This window comes from Aquarana catesbeiana, linkage group LG03, assembly GCF_042186555.1.
Source record: "Aquarana catesbeiana isolate 2022-GZ linkage group LG03, ASM4218655v1, whole genome shotgun sequence".
NCBI lineage: Eukaryota > Metazoa > Chordata > Amphibia > Anura > Ranidae > Aquarana > Aquarana catesbeiana.
In genome coordinates this window covers 186,976,339-186,984,547 of record NC_133326.1, presented here as the reverse complement: position 1 = coordinate 186,984,547, position 8,209 = coordinate 186,976,339, and the positions used below count along the sequence as shown (strand labels likewise).

General features: G+C 39.3%; 1 pseudogene; it reads right to left on the bottom strand.

The window, feature by feature from the left end:
• Positions 1 to 3,834: 3,834 nt before the first annotated feature.
• On the bottom strand, positions 3,835 to 3,953 carry LOC141135910 (5S ribosomal RNA; annotated as a pseudogene).
• Positions 3,954 to 8,209: the final 4,256 nt, after the last annotated feature.

The following is an 8,209-nucleotide window of genomic DNA, read 5'->3' as shown; positions in this document are numbered from 1 at the left end:
GCCTTAGTGTAGCAGTCGCGTGAAAGCCATAGACTGGACACAGAGGACTTGGCTGGCTGCAAAAGTGAGAGCCCTGGGAAGGCCTGAGGTGCAGAATCTAAAGCCCCCTTTCAGACATTTGTGATTTTACTGCACTTTTCGAGGGCGTCAAAAGCGCATGAACTATTCCTGAATAAATTGTATGTAACTGTTAACACACAGGTGCGCTGGGATTTAAAAAAATGTCCTGCATGCTTCATCTTTGGTGCAGTTTTTTAAAAGTGCAACAAAAAGGCACCTTCCATGGTAAGTCAATGGGAACGCATCAAAAGCGCATCAGTGTGAAAGGTCCATTAAACTGATTCTAAAGCCTTAAGGTTTTTTACCTTAATGCATTCTATGCATTAAGGTAAAAAATCTTCTTTTTCACAGTCTCCCCCCTCACCCTAGCTTATACTTACCCGAACCCCATTGCGATCCAGCTCTGTGCATAAAAGCTGCAGCTCTTCTGGCTTTGTCCCTCCTCCCTGGGTAGACCGATAGCAATGGGAGCCATTGGCTTCTGTCAATCAACTCCAGTGATAAGTGGGTGGAGTCTGGACACAGCAGCATGTCCCGGGAGCAAACCTGCATGAGTGCCCCTGTAGGAATCGGATTTCTATTGGGGCACCAGCAAGAGAGGAGGAGCCAGGAGCGCCAGCGGGGGGACCCGAGAAGAGGAGGGTCGGAGCCACTCTGTGCAATTCTACTGCACAGAGCAGGTAAGTATAGACATTTTTGTTATTTAAAAAAAATATTTCTTTTACAACCACTTTAAGCTGCACAAAAGCTCATCAGTGTAAAAGGGCCCTAAGGAGCTGCCTTATCTTCACCAGAGCTCCTGATGGTAGAGATGAATTTGGATGCAGGCAACCTACAGGTTGCAGCCCTCTGAATAACCTGAGCAGGCAGCTTATGGGAACTGAGAGAAGGTTGCTGGAAAGTGTCCTTAGCAACATTGGGGTGCAGGATTCACCAGTCAGTGGGTAACACAAGTCAAACAGGCAGCAGTGTACAAACACACAGGAGGAATGGGTAGAAGTGCACAGAATCACAGGGGGTCACCTGGCAAAACCAATTCATTGCAGTCAAATGTGAAAAATGCCCATTTAATTGATAGGAAGAATGACATTACAAAACAGCCAAATAAGATCATTGATGTCATGTTGTGGGCTTTGCCAAGTAGCTTTGGTCTGGGAATTATGAAGGCACAATCAAATGGTAGGTGCCTGGATGGCTGTTATGCTGGCCCTCTGGCTTTAATACTGAATATGCATTTTGGATCAGAACATTCAGTGTAAGGTCTGAATCTTGTTTTGTTAGTGACTCAAAGTATTTAATCCATTGGCTTAGCATGACATGGCATTAGCATTTTCATATTAAAAAGGTTGACGTCTAGTAGGAGAGTATTTGAAGTGGATCACATTGGAGGTGGGGGGTTCTATTATACATGGGCTGTATTTTGTTATATGTTGTGCCTTCTTATTCCTACTGCATTCCCATTCACTAGATGGCTTGAATTGTTTTGGTTCATTTGTATTGTGAATAGGAAACTTGTTACTAAATCCATTAATCTATATGTACTTACTATAGAGAGACAATGAAAAGGTAAACCATAGGTATGTAAATGTAATGATAATTTATAACTGGCAACATTTAAGTCAAGCATCTGGATATATGTACCATATTGCACTGTACTATTGAACCTATTAAATACAATTTGATACAAACACATCTACGCCTGTAAATTGTTTTTGAGTAGTTTCTTGGTATAGAAAAATAACCATTATATTTTAGATGCCATGGCGCATGGTTCTATCAATTAATCACCAATGGAAGCAAATTATGTGGTTGGTGAAAAACTGCTCTGAAAGCTCCTATCACTGTATCAGAGATTGCAAAAACATGGGTTGTTTTAAATATATTTTGTGGGACTGTCCGAATTTAAAATTATTTTGGATTAACTTTTATCAATTAATATACAGTCCTTGGCCAACAATTACATTGAAACCCCTATGAGGCCCTTCTTAATCTTTACTTGAGCTTGCACAAAACATCAAATGAAAGCATTCACTTTTATCTTCATAGCAGCTAAACAGATGCTTAGTAAAGCACAGTGGCCAAACTACCAACTATAGCCCAAGTCAAAAACAGAATTACTTGGTATCTAATTTATTGAGAAAATTGCCATATTGTGGACTCCATGCAGAAATATAAAAAAAAGTCTGGACAGCGTGGATAACCAACTATCTCCTGCATGACTTTGATTATGCTTTACTAACTATATAACTTTAATTCGCTTGTCGATGTTTCCTGGACATGCATGATTTGGAGGTTGAGTCTTGGGGTCCACTCTTTCCTCACCCCTCATAAGCCTTCATCCTACACATCTTCTATTACCCAACTATCTCTTTCCCTCTCTTGTTTTTATGGTTTCTTTCTTTTCCATCCGTCTCTATTTTCCCTAAGATTGCATTGATCTGACAGCCCAGACAGCTCAGCGGAGTTTAGATGTCCGGGAATAGAAAACAAATATCCAGCCGTGCATAATGCTTATCGGTGTTTGAAGCAGACATGCTTCCTAATCCCTGATTGTACTAAGTAATGTTCTTGTACTTTTGTGAATGTATATTTTACACCATTGTTATTGCCAGGCTTTGTAAAGGTATCTCTTTGGTACAACATCCTTTGTTAATGCTAAATTACTTTATATTTTTTTATTTAATATATCATACCTGAAATAAACCTTTAATAAAAATGTACTGAAATCATTCAGAAGTTGGATCGCTCTTCAGAGTGTGGCTAAGCAGCCACTGTCAGGTGTTCAAGAGGCAATCTATTTTTTTAAATCAGATTTTATGTAGAGAAAGTTTTAAATTGTTCTACAACAAAGAAACAAACAACCACCAAAAGCAGCAAAGCACTAGAAAAAGAAATCACCATAACAGTGTACTACTTCAAAAGCATTCCTGGTAAAACATTCATGTTGTAATACATACTGCAAAATACATACAGCAATAAACATTATTGTATCAGCGTGAAATAAATACCAGCAACTTGTTTCTCAAATAACTGTAAACATTCAATCTGTCCAGCAATGTTAATTTCGTAGACTAAAATATTTTCGTAGACTAAATTAATACTGTTTTAGTCGACTAAAATACGTCTAAAACTTAAACAATTCAGATGACTAAAGTACGACTAAAACTAAAATGACATTTTAATCAAAAGACTAAAATATGACTAAAACTAAAAATAGGATTTTAAAAACAGCTTACCTGTAAAATCCTTTTCTTTGAAGTACATCACGGGACACAGAGCCATAGTAGTTACTATGTGGGTTATAGGCCACCTTCAGGTGATGGACATTTAAGATAAAAAGTGCACTCCCTATATAACCCCTCCTACTACTGGGAGTATCTCAGTTTTGTAGCAAAGCAATACACATGTATACCAAAGAAGGGAGGGACCTCTGTGTCCCGTGATGTACTTCAAAGAAAAGGATTTTACAGGTAAGCTGTTTTAAAAATCCTATTTTCTTATCATACATCACGGACACAGAGCCATAGTAGTTACTATGTGGGATGTCCCATAGCAATGCCAACTAAAGTGAGGGAGACACAACAACAAGTAGGGCAATAAGAGACTAGAGGACTTATACTGCAGCCTGCAGTACACTGTGCCCAAAGGCGATATCTAAAGGCGATAAAAAAAGGTTGCCATATGTTGTTACTATTTTCCAGGTAACTGAAGGAAGGATTTTTCCCTTTGCAGACTTTTTGGATGTAAACCATAAACTGAGGCTACGGCGCACCCAGCCTACAGCACCTGGTATTTCCAGGTGGTCTTTCATCCGGGTACTAACCAGGCCCGACCCTGTTTAGCCTCAAAGATCAGATGAGATCGAGCGCTATCAGGGTGATGTGGCCGTAGGCTTTGGAGTCAGACATATTGGGAATGTAGAGCTTGAACTCTTTGTTTCAAGACGATAGGATACTGTTTTGCAGCAGTCTAGAATGAGAGTGAGCATAAGGAATGGCCTCGAATGAAGCCACCATCTTTCCCGACAACCTCACGCAAAGTTGAATAGGAGAAAATCATCTTGCTTCAACTACCTAAATCAGTTCCTTTATGGCTCTGATCTTAGCCTGGGGTACAAACACCCTTTTCTGGGTGTACCTATGATCAGACCCAAGTATTTTCTTCATGATTTTAAAGAAGATTCCTCCTAGGTTGAGAATCCGACCTAGATATTCCAGGTAGTCGAATGTGGTGACCATACTTTGGTCTAAGCGGGCTACTGACTGGTCTAACAAGAACAGATCGACTAGGTAAACCATAATCGTTATACCTTGGGCCCTCAATCTGGCTAGAAAAGGAGCCAGAACCTTTGTACTCGAGGTGCAGCAGCTAGAAAGCTCAGAAAGCAGAGCTACACACTGAAAATGAAGATTTTCCACTTTAAAAGAAGATATTACTAGTGAGCGAAGAAATAGGTATATGGAGATATGCATCTTTGATGTCGATTGACACCAGAAGTTCTCCTGCTTGTAGGATGGAGATAACAGATTGGATTGACTTCATGCAAAAAAGAGAGATTATATTCAGGAATTGAACTTTAGATCTTTTGAGATCCAGAATGTCCCTTTGGATTTAACCAAACCCCAACCTCTGCTCTTACATGGGGGCCATCATGAACACTTTTTTGCTTGGCTCAATGCTTGAGAGAAAGATTTCTTTTTCTCTGGATCCTTAGGAACGTTTGATCTGAGAAAACGAAGGGACGGAAACTCTTGGAACTCCAGTTTGTACGTTTGGAGCTATTGAGAAAGTCCCCCATTTGTCTTGATACTTCTTTTGCCAGATCCCTGAGAACTACAGAAAAAATTCTCCTTATTGAGCAAGCGGGAGTACCTCCTTATAAGGAGGCTTCAGTACCTTGTAGGTTTCCTCCCCTAAGACCTCTTTTGTTCCTGGGGTTAACCCTCAGGATTACCCTTTGAACCTGACGGCGGAAGCCATCGCGACTGCCTGGAGGTTGATGCCCCTGGCACAGAAGAAATTCTTTGGATATATCATCCAAAATATCCCCAGATCGCAAGACCGCAAAAAGAAAGACTAGCCAGGAGCTTCTTGCATGAGTCTAGGATAGAGTCTAGGATAGAGTCTGTCATAGCAATTATTGCAAACATAAAGCTGCCTCCTGGACCTGCTGAGCAGGATAACCTTGTCTGCTGGACAAGTCAAACTTACTCACAAAGGCTATAGTAGCATTAACTGCTGATATACCCCACTTAGTGAATTTTCACTACCATAGGATAAACTGTGAAAAACTTTTAGAAGGAAAATAATGCTTATCTGGGTAATCCCCCAGATGCAAAAAAACTTTTCCAACAAAGAATGAACAGGAAAAAGCATGCACAGCTTGTGGAGGCTTTAGCGAACCCAAACATTCGGTTAAGGGTACATATATGTGGAGCGGACCATTCAGCAAGAAATTGTCCCATCAATCTTTTAGATTGTGAACGCTGATTCTCCCGCATTTGACACCTCAAAAGAGGAGTCATCAGCCTCACCACGGTCCCCTGAGGGAATCGTCTTCTCCTGCCCCTAGTTCCTCAGTCTGAGGGTCCTAGGAAAATGGAGGAGAACCTGTTGCATCTTGACTGAAGGGATATTTAGTTTAACCACATCCATTTTACAGTTTAATTTCCATTTTGTGTTTTTCCTTACTTCATTGCTCATATTACTAGGTGCGTATTGGTAATCTAGTTTCGTTTCTCTTGCTCCTGTTATCTTCTTTTGTGTTAAGTTTCCCGTAAAGCACGTGATTTCTTAAAAATAATTCGTTTCACTTTTGTCATAAAATGTTTCTGTATTTGATTGGATAATTTGTATGACACGGTCAAGGGGCGGTAGTTTCTGAAAGCCCCCTTTAAATATTCACACCAAAGAATAAAGATTAGATTTGCTCGGCGAGACTTTGTCATGGGTTTTTTATCATTGTCTCAATGGGCTAATCTCACAGGCCTGTGGGAATGGTAAGGTACACCTTATGCAGACTTATCGAGGGTCTAAAAATATCCCTAGACAACCTACATTTGCCAACAGATGGGAGCTCATCCGGAATTGATCATAATACATCCGGTGATCTTGATTTATATTTATTTTTCTCTTGCCGTGATTTTTTTAGAGATCGATTCCTTTTAAGGGCCCTATAATTAGTTTTTTAGACCTCGATAGATAAGCCCTGGGTGTGCTTCAGAGAAACTGTTCTGAGAAGCAGTAAGATAAGACCTGGGTGGGCTTCTAAGAAAATTGCTCTGAGAAGCAATAAAAAACCCTGGGTGGGTTTTAAGGACTTTAAGGAGAAGTCCATAGAAAAAGACTGCAGCAACTGTTTCAGGTAAACAGTAAAAAAAAAACCTTCGGGAAAGGTTGATGTATACAGTACTGTAATTATAAGAAAAAGTCTGATAAGGTGTGCCGGACAAAACCCGATCTTTTTACTTTATCTTCCTGTTGCGTAGCTAGCTGTCATAAGATGATTTGTAATGTGTGTAATGTTTGTCTGTGTGGAATTTGTCGTGTGTCATAAGGTAAGATGACACCTTTTCCACTGCACTGTTTATTTTTTAATGATTTATATATGAATGCTTTGACTCTAAAGTTTAAGATATAACCTGTATCGTATTGTAATCGGCAGAATGATTCTGGCATTGTTTCAGTGAGTAAAAATATTTTCTTTTCCTTGCAGTAATCAGACGTTCAGTGTCATTTTAGAGAAAGAACTAAAAAGAGAACTAAAATATTGGGTGGTCTGACAGAACTAAGTCTTATACCAGAATTATTGTTTTAAGGTTTATTGGTGTTTAGTTTCTGCTGATTTATCTGTATAGAGTTGAATAAGAATTTTAGAGTTTATAAGGAAGCCTGGATTGGTGAGTATCCAGGTTAATTTCTTCTTATGTACTAACAAATGTCTCAAAAGTGTCCTGATTGTATGAAGGTTTAATTTACATAACAAATTTGTGTTTCAAGAAGGGTTGACAGTGAAGGGAGTAATGTCACTTATTCGAAGAGCAGGGGAGACTTATCAAGTCTGTCCCAGGTCTTTGAAGTATTGTGACATTAGGGAAGTTTTTTCCAATTAAAATATGGGTAGACAGTTAATAACTCTTTATTAAGGTAATACATAAATTGGTGGGGCTAACTTTTAATTAAAACATGCTATTTGAATAATTCTTTTTGCTACTGACATTTTTTGCGAAGGGAAAGTCAGGTGCAAAATTTGGACATTTGGCTTTTTGCCAACAGGGTTCAAGTGCTAATATCTCACTAACTGTAATGGATAGTGGGGAATTGTTTGCGGCATTAGTGCTACCGCAATTGAAGGCACTGTTTGAACCTGTTGGCACTCTGCCAAAAATTTGAAATGTAAATGAAAATTGTTTGGTTATAAACATAGGAAAAGTAATAATATACAGAGACTTAGTATCTACAAGAATTTAGAATGTTTAGAAAGAAAAATAAAGATGAAAATAAAAATGCATGCTGTGGAGATCCCCCGGCTGGACCGAGGCTCCCTATAGCATCCTAGCCCAAACATTGTCCACGATGGGTTTAGCAGAGTCATAGGATGGTAAATTTAAGGGTTAAATCAACCTTCTCTATGCTTGTACTGTGTGCCCTGCCTTCTCCCCCTTACATTCCACAACCAGATAAGGACCTCATCACATAAAGACACACAGCAACATTTTTTTTTTTTTTAACAGCTTGCAAGCAGAAGTCAGCAGAATCTGTGTTAGGATTCTGGAAAAAAGATTTATAGACGTTTGGACACAAGAGGCAGGATTTGTTCAGTATAACATGCACAGTCTCTTAATACACACATACCTCAGCAACCCTGGCCCTAAACATGCACTTACAGTAAGACAGCAAATATCAGAAGCTGACAGAGAAGGATGCTGCAGGATGTTTTGACATTCCTAAACAAACACCAGTGCAGACACATTATCAAAATGATTTCTCAGGAAATCAAAAGGGGAAACTTTTATACAAAGAGGGAGGGGGCAAGGACAAAGCGGGAGTTACATACAGAGAAAAAGAGGATTTCTTAAAGAAAGGAATCTTAAGGGAAATTGTATCGCCCTACAATACTCCCATTAACCTGGTAAAGAAGACAAATGGT